The sequence below is a fragment of the Silene latifolia genome, chromosome X (assembly GCF_048544455.1).
Source record: "Silene latifolia isolate original U9 population chromosome X, ASM4854445v1, whole genome shotgun sequence".
Classification (NCBI taxonomy): Eukaryota; Viridiplantae; Streptophyta; class Magnoliopsida; order Caryophyllales; family Caryophyllaceae; genus Silene; species Silene latifolia.
In genome coordinates, this window is record NC_133537.1 from 60,097,823 (window position 1) to 60,113,851 (window position 16,029).

The window sequence follows — 16,029 nt, forward strand, 5'->3', positions numbered from 1 at the left end:
GACGAGCGGATTCCTGTCGGGACGCTCGGATTCTGCTCTATTTGGGTTCCGGAAATCTCGCCTAAAGACGAGCGTCTTTCAGTGAAGACGGGCGCATTTCTGCAATTCAGGACGAGCGGATTCCCTCAGAGACGAGCGGATTCTGTTACAGCGAATTTACTCAGTCTGCACTGGTAAAAAGACGAGCGTCTTCTTGCAAAGACGAACGGATTCTTTCAGACGAGCGTCTTCTCAGCTGGGACGCTCGGATTCTCTAACAGACCAAAATTTTCAATTTTGCAGCTTATTTGGACGGACGGATTCTCCCATAGACGCTCGGATTCCCATAAGACGAGCGGATTACCCATAAGGACGCTCGGATTCCTCCTGGTCTACCCGGATTCAGTTCCATCCGTGCACTTGCATATCCCGTGTCATTTTCATTCTTCAAATCCCGTGTTCTTCAGTGTAGGGGCACTACGAAGGCATGAATAGCCTAGGCAATTGCTATCTCCACACTAAGCTAAAGCACTACACATCAATAAAATCATTAGTCCCTCCCTCACTTCTCTCAAAAATGATAAATATCTTGATCAAAGCATAAAAATCCAAAAATGACAAAAATGCAATGTAAGAATTAAAATGCAAGTTAGGGAGTTAGAAATATTTACAAATAGTGGTTTGGAGAGGACTTCACCAAACTCTCATCCTTAGTGAGATGTCATGGGGGCATGTCCAAGGTGTTGTTGATGTTACTCAACACCTTGAAAAAGTAGTCAAAAGCTTGTTCATTATCATGATAAAGATCATCGATAGATCTTTGCACTTGTTGTCCTTCATGTTGGTCTTGATCGATAGCATTACCAATGTAGGGATTGAAAATCCCTTCAAACTCATCGTTCCAAAGACCACAAACTTCATCTACTTGGTTACTAAAGATCTCTTGAGTTGATAGAGACAACTCTCCCACTTTCTTGTCTTGGCCAATGAGGCCATCTTCTTCATTGCTTGACTTTGGTGAGCTTTTCAAGCTCTCTTTGTTACAATTTCCTTGCTCTTTTAATGGAGCATCATCGACTTTCTTCTTCCATTGGAGTTCCGACTTCTTCCTATCATCCTTCCGGTTATAATGATCAACCATAAAACATGGTTTATGGAAACGGGGAGCTCTCATGGTCTTGTCAAGATTGAAAGTTATGCTTTCATCTCCCACTTCTAGAGTGAGCTCTCCATGCGTCACATCTATCACCGCACCCGCGGTGTGTAAGAAAGGTCTATCTAGAATGATTGGAATATTGGAGTCTTCTTCCATGTCAACAATGACAAAGTCCACTGGGATGAAAAATTCCCAACTCTTACGGGAACATCTTCCCATATCCCTAATGGTGTCTTCGTCGATCTATCGGCCATTTGGAGTGTGATATTGGTGCATTTAAGCTCTCCCATCCCTAACCTTTTACTCACCGAGTATGGCATAACACTCACACTAGCCCCTAGATCAGATAAGGCTTTGTTGATCGTAGTGTCGCCAATGGTACACGGTATTGAGAAGCTTCCCGGATCTTTAAGTTTTGGAGGTGAACTCCCTTGAAGTATTGCACTACTCACCTTAGTGAAGGCGATAGTCTCAAGCCTCCGGATCGACTTCTTCTTCGTAAGGTTGTCTTTCATGTATTTTGCATAGGCCGGCACGTGATTGATTAATTCCGTGAAAGGAATCGAGACTTCCAAATTCTTCACAATCTCCATAAATTTTCCAAGTTGGTCATCAAATTTGGCCTTGGCTTGACGACTTGGAAAAGGAAGTCTAATCACAATGGGCTCCTTCTCCTTGGCCTTGTGTAGATACCCGTATCCGTCGATATTGGAATTTATAGAGAACCCGACAAACACCCGATGATGATAGGACACATGTATTCTTTAGTTGTCATTGTCATTATTTGGGTTCGTTTTACGATGTAGAATGGGCGTCGTCGATGAAGTATTTTATTAATTTAAATGATATTTAAATTAATGTTTTTTTAGTGAGTTCATTTTATTAATTTAAATGATATTTAAATTAAGGTCTTTTTAAAGTGATTTCAATTCAATTTATTTTATTTTGAATTTATTTTCCCAAGTTTATTTTATTAAAAATAAAATAAATATTTGATTTGAAAAATCATTTTATGAGTATATTTGATTTGAAAAGTCATTTATTTTAATGGGTTAATTGATTTGAAAAATCGATTTTAAAAAGCGAAGAAAACTCGTTTTAAACATGTTTTTTGAGCTCGATTTTAGCTCGGTTTTTGAGCCCGTTTTCTTTACGAATTAGCACGAATCTCGAGTACACTAACCAACCTAGACCAATACCCATCCACCCCAGTTCGAACCCCCTATCCACGGCCCAAAATTCCATCCCAAACACCCCCCAAACAGCCCGCATATACACGAGCAGCCCCCCTGTTTTGCAACTCGAATCCCGAGCCCAAAACCCGCTCCAAATACCACCAAAACCCGTACCCATTAACCCTAACCCATACCCTAGTATCCTACCCATATTACCCTAGCTTAATAACCAAGAAAACCCCTCTCAAACCCTCACAAAAGCTGCTGGACAGCAGCTATGCGTGAGCAGGCCCGACTGCCTCTCCCTCTCTTTTACCCTACTTTAACTCCTTATAAATACCACCCCTTCACCATACATTCATTCCTCTAAGTTCTCCATACATCCTACCATCACCCACAAGCTTTAAACCTCAGAAACAAACCCTAATTGCCTCCCAAAAACCCTAAACAAAACCGACACACAAACTGAACTGTTTGTGTGTCCTCCTCGAAAAGCAACTCGTTCCTCTATCAAACCTCCATCAAAACTCGATTTTCTTGTTCCTAATTAACCACATAACATCCATCTACACATTAGACAAAGATTTACGAGCCAAATTGCCCTTGAGAGTACACGAAATCCCTCGAAAAAAAGAGTGTTATACACTCTGTTTTCATGATTTATTCTTGTCTGTCCAGTTCTGTTTGTGCTCGTTTTTCGTGCCCAATAACCCAAAACGAGCAGGGGTTGCTTTAAGATCCCTGTTCTCCTCTCTTTCTAGTTTTCAAAACATCTTTTAAATCGAATTTTCGTCGTGAAACGAGGGAGATATCATCGTTTGAAAATCGCTGTCCAGAAAGTTTCAAAAACGCGTGTTTGCTTTGCTCTTCGTCGACGACGGCCTCTCGAGATAAAATCTACCATCGATTACGACCCAAGACGGTGTCAACGATACATGTAGGTTGAGGGTGCATCAAATCCTCTTATTTTCCCTTTTATTTCGTTTGTTTTATGCTTTTTTTTATTGTCTTGTTTTTGTTTGTTTTTTCGTTTTGTTTATCGATTGTTCTAATTAATTATGAAACTAGTTAGTCCGAGTATGAGTTAAAGTACCACCATGAACACCCGCGTTGACTTGAGATGGGAAAATATACCGCTACTTCAGTCGGTCGTACACCCCCGTCTCATTTACATATCCTCGTGTTCAAGGTAGGGCATAAATAAAACGAGTTTCTAACTTCGCTCTTCGCTTTTGACCCCTTTGTTATTTCGGCCAATTCGACATACCCTAGGACCCGTTGTATGTTAGTTTAACCTCTGATTGTTAACCTATGACGTATTTAGATGACATTAAATTAATTTAATAATCTAATTAGACACTTTAGGGTACATCGACATATCTTTAAAAATCAACTAACAATTCTGTAAATAATTGAACGCATCTTTCTCTTTCACCTAATTTCTCGCTAGTATAAGAGTGCGTGATTAGCACCTTCTTATTAACACTCGATGAGTTAACTTAATTTGCAAACTTGACCTAATTCAACCCCTTTGGGCCGTGTGGAACACTCGATCTTAAGCGAAGCTTTCTGACCTTTTTTTATCATCGTTTTCTAATGTATCTCCCGTATCGCTTTGCAAATCCATCTAACTAATGAACCCGACCTAGGAACTAGGGTAGCCGTGTCTGTGGCCGTGGCTTTAGGCCATGGGGTTGGTCATGCCTCTCTTTGTCTCGTTTGTTTTATATCTTTTGTTCTTTGTCGTTTGATAGCTTGTAATTTACCGTTTGCTCGTCGGGTTGTAATCTTTCAAGTTAGTTTTCTTTTTTTACGAGTCAAAACCTCTTCAAAAAACCTTAGTCTTATTTGGTTAGACGGTTGTTCCCCAATGCTTGTAGGAGCGTAGTAAACCGCATGTTGTTTAAAGCAACATGGCCCGGTTTATGCTAATGCATGCTTTGGTGCGTAGCCCTATGTCTAATTCGATGAGATTAAGTGAAAGCACGCATTACGAGGAGTGACCCAAGGCCGTGTGCCATGTAGGCCGTGAGTCACCCCCCCCCTTGTGCACGGTTTTCTAGGCCAAACGGCCATGTATTGCGTCGTGTGTATAGCTTTGTATTTAGATCGAGTTGTATCTTTAGTTTGTTGTTGTGTCGGCATGAAATGCCTGGTTTGTAATAGGTAGATCCCAACGGCTCCCCCATTCCCCCTAAGCCTTGTTTGCTTTCGTTTGTATGTTGTTAGATCAATCAACCCACATGCTAAATTACAACTTTGACAAAGTTAGTTTAGTTGCATCTAAAACGACATAGAAATTGTTGTCACATGTTAGGGTTTTAAAACGATGTTTGCATATCATATATCGTAGTAGCTATGACCTTGTTTGAAATCCGATACTTGACTTAGTAGAGGCCGTTATTGACGGGCGGGGTTAGGTGTCCTTATGGGCTTCCTAACACGTACCCTCACCCCTTACTCAAGATCTATGGTTTGCGGATCCGTCTAAATACCATTGGATTACGAGAGTCATTCAAATCGAGTGATATAGGGTACAAGTCTTTATCTTTAATCACTCGTAGTCGATTGGCTTTATGCTTTTCGATGAAAGGTGTAAAGTTGACTTGAACGGTTCCAAGTTCCCAAAAAACTTGGTGGCGACTCTAATTGGTCTTAATTCGATTCGAAAGAACCTCGAGTCGATTATACCTAGTGTGGATCCCGCGGACGCAGATTCCGAGGGTCTTGTCCACGATTTGGCGACTCTGGGAAAAGAGGACTAGTTACACTTTGTTTCTAGGGTCTTTTCCTCCGAGGTGAAACTTGAAAAGAAAGTGTCGGAAAGTAAAACATTACTCATAGTGCTACGATTCATGCATAAACCCTTAAGGACTTGCCTGGGCCGTCCCAGCGTTTCTTCGTGATGCGTGGGGGGCGACATCCCACTATGCTAGGAAGCTGCACATTGCTCGCTTCCACTTCACCTCGCGTGGTTCTTGATGGTGGGGACGATCTTCTAGGTACTCTACCTTAAGACACCTTGCTCTATAAGACCGCAAAAGGATGGAGGGCATAGACCTTCTTGTAGAAGACTTGCCGAGACTTAGAGATGTCTAGGAGCATACATCCTTATAACATGAGAATGACAATGTGCAAATTGTTTTCCCGAGTCTTTTCGAAATTTTCTATGTCCTTTTCGAAACCGAACTTTTGAACAACTTACTTTCAAACTTAGCATGATTTTCAAAACGCGGAATGCTGCCCAAATAGGACTAGAAATTTCGGCCAAAATGAGCTTTTATAGCCGGCATGCTGCCCATTTCAAATCTCATTTTCAAATCAATCCTTCGTTTTTCAAAATCAATCCAAAATGCCTCTCGAACCTCAACCAAGCATGAAATGCGTCAAGTCTTATCCGGGTCATGGCCGTGTTAGGCCGGGTGTGTTTCGTTCTAAGAGTTTAGAACACGACCTTGTTGGGTCACCCAAGCTCACCTCTTGGGCTTTGAGTCATGTTGGTCGACCATTTGGTCTAGGATAGTCCACAGACACGTCCAAGCTAGGCCCTTTAGGACGTTTCACCCGAACCTAAGGACTATGTTGGTCCCATCACGGGTTTAGTCACACCGAGTCCGGTTTAGAATCGTGCTATGACAGTTTGAGTCATGTCGTTTTGTCGAGTCTAAAATGAATCAAGGTCTAAATCCAACCGTGAGTCGAACCTTTTGGTTAGTCAGTCTCAAGTCGAGTCTTTGTTTGAGTCAAGTTGGTGTCGTGTCCTTAAGTGTGCAGGGGCTCTTACTTTAAATATTGACTCAGTACGGGGTTTTCTTGTAGAAAGGCCGCCAAAAACCCGACGTCAAGCAATGGAAGATGCTGTTAACAAGCTCACTGAGGCCGTGAACCTCATGATGACCCGAATGGATGCAATCGAATCTAAGCTGGGTGAAGATTCCCTCCACCTCGATCGATCCGGAGAAACGGTTCAAGTTCATCGAAGACCGTTTGAAACTCTCCGAGGGGAAGAACATTCACTATGAGAATGCTAGGGCCTATGCCCCGATTCGGGATAAGTTGCCCACAAACATGGTACTCACCGATATCCCAAAGTTTAAGGGCACCAAGATCCGATCCACCATGTTAAGGCCTATAAAGGGTACTTAGCACTTTGAAGGGAGTACTGTTGACATGCTCTCTCGAAATTTTTGCCCAATCTCTCGGGTGAACACCGAAGGCGTGGTTCTATAATCTTGACCTTAAGAACTTCCCCACTTTCGAAGATATTACGGTGGAGTTACGTAAGCACTATCTTTGACAATGTCGAGATTCAAACCAACATAAGAACATTGGAGGTGATGACACGGAAAGAAAAAGAAGGCTTTCTTGAATTCCTTGCAAGATGGCGCGCTGAAAGCGTGAAACTAGCTAAGAAGCCTGATGAAGTCGAAATGGTAGATAAGTTCGTGAAGAATTTACGACCTGTTTATCGCAATGCTCTTAAATACCAGAATTTTGGCTCTTTCAAAGAATTGATAAGAATCGGGATAAAGGTAGAAGATGATGTCATAAGGGCCGAGGTGAAAAGCGAAAGGGTACCAAGGGGCCTCATCATCTAAGGCCAAGGCCCCAGCAACGACCCATTTAGATGAAGGCATCAATCTCTTAGAAGGGCAATCGAAGAAGCCGCAGCGCCAAATACCTAGGGCATTCACCGATATCGGATGCACTTACGCCTACGCTCTCCAAAGGCTCATAGCCCAAGGAAAGCTGAAACCTATTGGTCCAACTCCGGACCCTCCCGCTGATCAACAAGGTAAATGGTATAAACCAAATGCCTACTGTGCCTTTCATCAAGGGAAAGGCCATGATATCTTTGAAAGGTGCTATCGATTGAAGCACGAAATTCAAGACATGATTGAGAACTAACGCTCCCGATCCCATTTGTTAAACCTAATAACATCACCAATCCATTTGGCGATCACTCCAACTTTGTTTCTGTCGAAGACAATGTCGATTATTCCCATCTTATCCGCCCATGTCTCTTGAAAGAGGTGTTTATCGGGGAAATATTTGTGGATTGCTTTGAATTATTGCAAAACCCGAAGAATGAAATTCAAATCGGGAGTCTCGCTCTAGAATGTACTCCTCTCGTTAACGAAGTTAATAAAGGACTATTCGATTCACCAATCTTCATCTTTGGCGTAGATCCTCGAGAGGACTACCTCGGGATGGAGGCGGACCATCAAAGGGATCAAGGACCAGAGCCGAGCATCTAAGCTGACAGCTGAACAAGGGAAAGCTCATGACCAGATTTGAAATAATGAGTCGGGATCTGTTTTCTTTTCTTAGTCGAGTAGAGTCTAGGACTTTCTTTTCTTAAAGTTGAGTCGTTTGTTCCGCGATGACCTAGGATGTGTCCTAGGAATCGTTCCTTCGAGTCTGTTAAGCATTTCTCATTCCAATAAAAAAGTTGCAGTTTCGTTTCCAAATTTGCCTTGTTTTCAATCCTCAATCATTCTGAAAGCATGATAAAATGCACAGCACACTCAAAGGCATCCCTGGGGTAGAAATATGTCTCGTTTCAAAATGTAAGGTACACTAGGATCCTGTGTTTGATTCCTTTACCTATTCCATGTCTGGGGATAGAAAAACCTCCATCAAAACCAATGCTTAACACAAGCCTTTAGATGATTCTATGATGAACCCGGACTAGCTCCTGGCTTCCCTATCGATGATGGAAGGTAAGCCCATCCCCAACAAAATCATCCCATCTCGAAGAGAGGAGATATCAACCCGTTCTAACAAGGAATTGTTAGTTCTTACCCAAATTAGTTGGCAAAGCCCAGTTTTCAAGGTGTATCCATTTGTGACTAAGAGAATGAATAGAAGATCATTTTCAAAGAGAGAAAAAAGATGAAAAAGAATGAAAAAAATGAGAAAAAGAGAAAAAATGAAAAAAAAAAAAAAAAGATGAAAGAAAAAGAAAAAAGAAAAAAAGATGTTGAAGTTATTGCGGAATGCTTTTTGGTTGAATGTCGAAGTTACGGAAGCCAAAATTCAAGTCAAGTACCCATAGTTGAGGTTCAATGGGTGAAGCCCAAAAGAGTAAGTAGTGACCTCTTTACCCTCTAAGTCCTTCCGAGAGACGATTCTGAGGGGATAGTCGGGAATTTTGAGAATCATTCCGCTTGTGTTAGTACACCCAAGCCTTTAGGATCCAGACATGGAAATTTGAACCCACATCGATTCCCAACCCATTTTGTACTCGGGTTTCATCAAACCTGAGACACCATTTCCAACCACGTTATAAGCCATAGCCCTTGGCCTTAACGCCACAAAACGAACCTTCAGAATGATGGTTTACCTTTCAAACCTATTTTTACCAAGCTCCACATCCCAAAGAATCAAAACCTTTTGTACCAACCCTAGACACGGGATACAACGGTACCTTACAGGCTAGAATGGGATACGACATGATACCTTAGGTGAAACCATTGAGTGTGTACACACAATCAAAATGCCATGTTTATGCACCTTGATCGAACTACGTCGGATTTGATTTCGCTCCACGCGAATACGTAGGCAGTCCTTCTGAATAAGGGATTCAATCCACTCATCAACCACGTTGTCATCTTGTCGGTTTCTTACGGGTCCTAACCAAGTCCAAATGAAGCCACCTTTGTTTGAGTTGGTCTTAGTACTCGATGTAAGTTAGGATGATGATATAGGTTCGGATGAATAGTATCGAGTCTCAGAATGAGCTTTATCGAACGGTTTAGGCAAAGATGCCGAGTCATATAGATGTAGGATTGTGTTGGGAACAGAAAATATGAAAAACCCGCTGAAAAGAAAGAAGGCGTGGAAGAAAAATAGTAAAAGCCCGCTGAAAAGAAAGAAGGCGGTGGCAAGAAATGATGAATACTCATTTGAAAAGAAAGGAGGCGAGGAGAAGAGTGGCAGAATGTTCCCAACAAGAGTGATGTGTGATGTCCAACTGTTCTCATAAAATCAGTCTGTGTTTAGTGTCTAGGCGAGGCTAACGTTGTTGCTCCGTGAGTTTAATCCACCTTGTCAATGCCAAGTGATCTTGATTCCCATGTGCCCTTGGGAGCACGCCCATGCCATACGATATCTCTGTCTCAAGTCCGGCGACCTAGTGATTCCCATTTGCCATCTTTTGGTGCCAGAATGGCCAATTTACATTTCTACCCCCAGCAAGTCCATATTTGAATTAAAGCCCGTGCACACTTGCGGTTTTATTTTCCTTTTTTGTTTTACGGTAGCGGGCTACGCCCACGTTGTTTACGGGTCATACAGAATGTCTGAGTCGTATTTCATGCTCACCCATCAAGGTTCGATTTCAAAAAAATTTCAAAATTTCAAAATTCCAAAAACTTTTTGCGAATTGTGGATAGATGATCCAAGTAGTGGAATCCTTGTGGGTCGATGATCCAATCCTTCGAAATTCAAAAATTCAAAATTCAATTTTTGAAGAGCCGATGGCCCAATATTCTAAATGATGACAAATTCGAAATTCGGGTCGATGACCCAATCATTCAAAATTTTCAAATTCAATTTTAGGGTCGATGACCCAATCATTCAAAATTTTCAAATTCAATTTTCGGGTCGATGACCTAATCATTCAAAATTTTCAAATTCAAAATTTGGGTCGATAGCCCAATTATTCAAAATTTTCAACATGTTCAAATTTCGGGTCGATGACCCAGTCTTTCAAACTCAAATTTCGGGTCGATGACCCAACATTCCAAGTGATGTCAAATTCAAAATTCGGGTCGGTGACCCAATTATTCAAAATTTTCAAATTCAATTTTCGGGAATATGACCCAATCTTTCAAATGATCTAATTTTAGGATCGATGATCCAAATGTGCTTATGTGATGATTATTGCTTGTACATTTTTATGTTTCAAATATAGCAGGATATGATTCAACTGGGGGCTCTAAAGTCTTCGACTTTAGAGCCATTGCAAACTGGGGGCTCTGAAGCCGTTGGCTCCAGAGACCATTATCAAGATGTAAAGGATGACATCCACCAAGAATTCAATTCGATACAAGAGTATGAAACGGAAGAATTCCGTAGCTGAAAGCAAATGAGGAAAGTGGCGGCAACCTCCTTGGAAAGTCCCGTCCCGTTCAGACAAGTGCCAGCAGATGATAAATTTCGGGCAAATGTCAACAGACGATGAATCTTGGACATACGCCAGCAGATGATAAGCTTTGGGCATGTGTCAGCAGTTGCCGAACTACGACGCGGGTTTGATTCCGTCAGAAACGGATACGTAGGCGCCTAAGGATAAGGCTCAATCCACCATATATGCAATTTATGGGTCGACGACCAACGACGATAATTTGATACAACAGAAGCAAGAGTCAATCCTCAACGAAGTTTCAGGTATGATCTCTTCTTATGGCTGGCGAGCTTATATACGCAAGTCTAATGGACTATAAACGACCCGAAGAATCCTCAGGTCGAGAGGGACCTGGGGTATACTTTGACTTTCGCCTTGTCCAAGCCTCAGTCAAAGTGGGGGCTCTGTAGATACCCGTATCCGTCGATATTGGAATTTATAGAGAACCCGACAAACACCCGATGATGATAGGACACATGTATTCTTTAGTTGTCATTGTCATTATTTGGGTTCGTTTTACGATGTAGAATGGGCGTCGTCGATGAAGTATTTTATTAATTTAAATGATATTTAAATTAATGTTTTTTTAGTGAGTTCATTTTATTAATTTAAATGATATTTAAATTAAGGTCTTTTTAAAGTGATTTCAATTCAATTTATTTTATTTTGAATTTATTTTCCCAAGTTTATTTTATTAAAAATAAAATAAATATTTGATTTGAAAAATCATTTTATGAGTATATTTGATTTGAAAAGTCATTTATTTTAATGGGTTAATTGATTTGAAAAATCGATTTTAAAAAGCGAAGAAAACTCGTTTTAAACATGTTTTTTGAGCTCGATTTTAGCTCGGTTTTTGAGCCCGTTTTCTTTACGAATTAGCACGAATCTCGAGTACACTAACCAACCTAGACCAATACCCATCCACCCCAGTTCGAACCCCCTATCCACGGCCCAAAATTCCATCCCAAACACCCCCCAAACAGCCCGCATATACACGAGCAGCCCCCCTGTTTTGCAGCTCGAATCCCGAGCCCAAAACCAGCTCCAAATACCACCAAAACCCGTACCCATTAACCCTAACCCATACCCTAGTATCCTACACATATTACCCTAGCTTAATCACCAAGAAAACCCCTCTCAAACCCTCACAAAAGCTGCTGGACAGCAGCTATGCGTGAGCAGGCCCGACTGCCTCTCCCTCTCTTTTACCCTACTTTAACTCCTTATAAATACCACCCCTTCACCATACATTCATTCCTCTAAGTTCTCCATACATCCTACCATCACCCACAAGCTTTAAACCTTAGAAACAAACCCTAATTGCCTCCCAAAAACCCTAAACAAAACCGACACACAAACTGAACTGTTTGTGTGTCCTCCTCGAAAAGCAACTCGTTCCTCTATCAAACCTCCATCAAAACTCGATTTTCTTGTTCCTAATTAACCACATAACATCCATATACACATTAGACAAATATTTACGAGCCAAATTGCCCTTGAGAGTACACGAAATCCTCGAAAAACAGAGTGTTATACACTCTGTTTTCGCGGTTTATTCTTGTCTGTCCAGTTCTGTTTGTGCTTGTTTTTCGTGCCCAATAACCCAAAACGAGCAGGGGTTGCTTTAAGATCCCTGTTCTTCTCTCTTTCTAGTTTTCAAAACATCTTTTAAATCGAATTTTCGTCGTGAAACGAGGGAGATATCATCGTTTAAAAATCGCTGTCCAGAAAGTTTCAAAAACGCGTGTTTGCTTTGCTCTTCGTCGACGACGGCCTCTCGAGATAAAATCTACCATCGATTACGACCCAAGACGGTGTCAACGATACATGTAGGTTGAGGGTGCATCAAATCCTCTTATTTTCCCTTTTATTTCGTTTGTTTTATGCTTTTTTTTATTGTCTTGTTTTTGTTTGTTTTTTCGTTTTGTTTATCGATTGTTCTAATTAATTATGAAACTAGTTAGTCCGAGTATGAGTTAAAGTACCACCATGAACACCCGCGTTGACTTGAGATGGGAAAATAAACCGCTACTTCAGTCGGTCGTACACCCCCGTCTCATTTACATATCCTCGTGTTCAAGGTAGGGCATAAATAAAACGAGTTTCTAACTTCGCTCTTCGCTTTTGACCCCTTTGTTATTTCGGCCAATTCGACATACCCTAGGACCCGTTGTATGTTAGTTTAACCTCTGATTGTTAACCTATGACATATTTAGATGACATTAAATTAATTTAATAATCTAATTAGACACTTTAGGGTACATCGACATATCTTTAAAAATCAACTAACAATTCTGTAAATAATTGAACGCATCTTTCTCTTTCACCTAATTTCTCGCTAGTATAAGAGTGCGTGATTAGCACCTTCTTATTAACACTCGATGAGTTAACTTAATTTGCAAACTTGACCTAATTCAACCCCTTTGGGCCGTGTGGAACACTCGATCTTAAGCGAAGCTTTCTGACCTTTTTTTTATCATCGTTTTCTAATGTATCTCCCGTATCGCTTTGCAAATCCATCTAACTAATGAACCCGACCTAGGAACTAGGGTAGCCGTGTCTGTGGCCGTGGCTTTAGGCCGTGGGGTTGGTCATGCCTCTCTTTGTCTCGTTTGTTTTATATCTTTTGTTCTTTGTCGTTTGATAGCTTGTAATTTACCGTTTGCTCGTCGGGTTGTAATCTTTCAAGTTAGTTTTCTTTTTTAACGAGTCAAAACCTCTTCAAAAAACCTTAGTCTTATTTGGTTAGACGGTTGTTCCCCAATGCTTGTAGGAGCGTAGTAAACCGCATGTTGTTTAAAGCAACATGGCCCGGTTTATGCTAATGCATGCTTTGGTGCGTAGCCCTATGTCTAATTCGATGAGATTAAGTGAAAGCACGCATTACGAGGAGTGACCCAAGGCCGTGTGCCATGTAGGCCGTGAGTCACCCCCCCCCCCCTTGTGCACGGTTTTCTAGGCCAAACGGCCATGTATTGCGTCGTGTGTATAGCTTTGTATTTAGATCGAGTTGTATCTTTAGTTTGTTGTTGTGTCGGCATGAAATGCCTGGTTTGTAATAGGTAGATCCCAACGGCTCCCCCATTCCCCCTAAGCCTTGTTTGCTTTCGTTTGTATGTTGTTAGATCAATCAACCCACATGCTAAATTACAACTTTGACAAAGTTAGTTTAGTTGCATCTAAAACGACATAGAAATTGTTGTCACATGTTAGGGTTTTAAAACGATGTTTGCATATCATATATCGTAGTAGCTATGACCTTGTTTGAAATCCGATACTTGACTTAGTAGAGGCCGTTATTGACGGGCGGGGTTAGGTGTCCTTATGGGCTTCCTAACACGTACCCTCACCCCTTACTCAAGATCTATGGTTTGCGGATCCGTCTAAATACCATTGGATTACGAGAGTCATTCAAATCGAGTGATATAGGGTACAAGTCTTTATCTTTAATCACTCGTAGTCGATTGGCTTTATGCTTTTCGATGAAAGGTGTAAAGTTGACTTGAACGGTTCCAAGTTCCCAAAAAACTTGGTGGCGACTCTAATTGGTCTTAATTCGATTCGAAAGAACCTCGAGTCGATTATGCCTAGTGTGGATCCCGCGGACGCAGTTCCCGAGGGCCTTGTCCACACCTTGTCTTCATTTTTCTTTGAAACTTCTTCTTTTGATGGTTCTCCATCCTTGGAGTTTTGCACAACTTCTTCTTTGTCACTAGCTTCCACCACTTCATCCTCAACTTGCTTCTTCGGTGCTTCATACCTCGTACCACTCCTCAAGTGAATGGCGCTAACCTTTTCACGTCTTGGGGGATTACCTTGAGGTGGTAATTGCCCCTTTTGTCTTTGTGAGCTTGAGGATGCTAGTTGAGTCAATTGGGTTTCCAACATTTTGGTGTGGGCTAGGATGTTGTTGATGGTAATTTCCTTTGCTTGACTATCCTTTTGAATTTGAGTGAAAAACTCTTTTTGATTCTTTTGCATTTGGAGGACCGCTTTTTGAACATCAAAACCTTGGTCATTTTGTTGGTTGTATGGAGTTTGATTTTGGTAACCTTGGTTTTGGTTGTAAAAGGGTCTTTGATTTTGGTTTCTCATGGGAGGTGGGGTGTATGTTGGTTGAAGGTTTTGAACATTTTGGCTTTTGTATGAGAGATTTGGGTGGAATTTGGTGTTCTCATTGTAATAATTTGAATAAGGGGTACCACACTTGTATGCTTGAAAAGCATTCACTTGTTCATTTGTTCCCCTACATTCACTTTGGTCATGTCCCAGAGTTCCACAATTCTCACATATCCCACTTGGGATTGATGAAGATGCCGTCATGGCATTAACATGTTGCTTTGGTGATTTTGAGGCTTCTTCAAGTCTAGCCATAGCTTTTTCGAACTTCAAATTGATGGTATCATTGTGAGCACTAAGTTGAGCACCCAATTGAGTAATAGAGTCCACTTCATGCTTTCCTACTCTAGTAGCCTTGCGAGGTCTACTATATTGTGAATTATGGACCGCCATTTCCTCAATCTTGTTCCAAGTTTGATTGTCGTCAACTTCGTTGAACATTCCATTTGATCCCATGTTGAGAATGTTTCTTGAGTCTTCATAAAGACCGTTCCAAAATTGTTGTAGCAAGAACCACTCGCTAAGTCCATGATGAGGACATGAGCGACAAATTCCCTTGAATCGCTCCCAAGCTTCATACAAGGATTCTTCATCTCTTTGCTTAAAGCCCGTAATTTGAGCTCTTAGCATGTTAGTCTTTTCCGATGGATAGAACTTTTTGTAGAAAGTTAGAGCCATTTTCTTCCGAGAATCAATTCCGAGAGTAGCCTTATCAAGGCCTTTCAACCATTGTTTTGCGGTGCCAATTAGAGAAAAAGGAAATAAGATCCATCGAATTTGGTCTTGAGTTACACTGGTTTGGAAAATCGCATCACAATAGTCGCAAAAAGTCTCCATGTGAGAGTGAGGGTCTTCGCTAGGCATCCCCCCAAATTGGCTTCTTTCGACTAATTGGATAAATGCGGATTTGGCAATAAAATTTCCGGTTAAGTGTTGTGGTGTGGGAGTACCATTGGGTAGGTTCTCCTCGGTTGGTACGGAATGTGATGAAAATTTAGGCATTGTGGGTTGATTTTGTGTTGGATTTTGTGTTGGGTTCTCCTCACCTTCTCTTGCAAAAGGGTTGACGAACTCAATAGTGTTTGGTTGAATATCTACAACCTCACCAATACCTCTCAAAGTTCTCCTAGCAAGTCTTCTATTGTTTGTCAAAGTCCTTTCAATTTCGTGATCAAAGGGTAACAAGTTACCTTGTGAACTTCTAGACATGCAAAATATCAAACAACTCGAAAATAATTAGAACAGACCTTGAGGAGTTTTACTTCCCCAAGGCAAAGATAGACACAACTAATAACAATTTAAGAAAATCTAAATCAAGTTAACACCGTCCCCGGCAACGGCGCCATTTTTGGTCGGACTCACTTGGAGGTTTAGTTTTCGGTACTTGTCGTTAGGAGCACCTAGACCAAAACACAATTTATAACTCAACAAACAACTCTACAATTAGTAAAGAGGCAAGTAAAGGT

General features: G+C 41.3%; 1 non-coding gene across 1 annotated transcript; it reads left to right on the forward strand.

Annotated features, from left to right (window-relative positions):
* The first annotated feature begins 15,086 nt into the window (after positions 1 to 15,086).
* LOC141624580 (small nucleolar RNA R71) lies at positions 15,087 to 15,193 on the forward strand. The gene has a single exon (XR_012534386.1). It is a non-coding gene; the product is annotated as a small nucleolar RNA R71 (small nucleolar RNA).
* Positions 15,194 to 16,029: the final 836 nt, after the last annotated feature.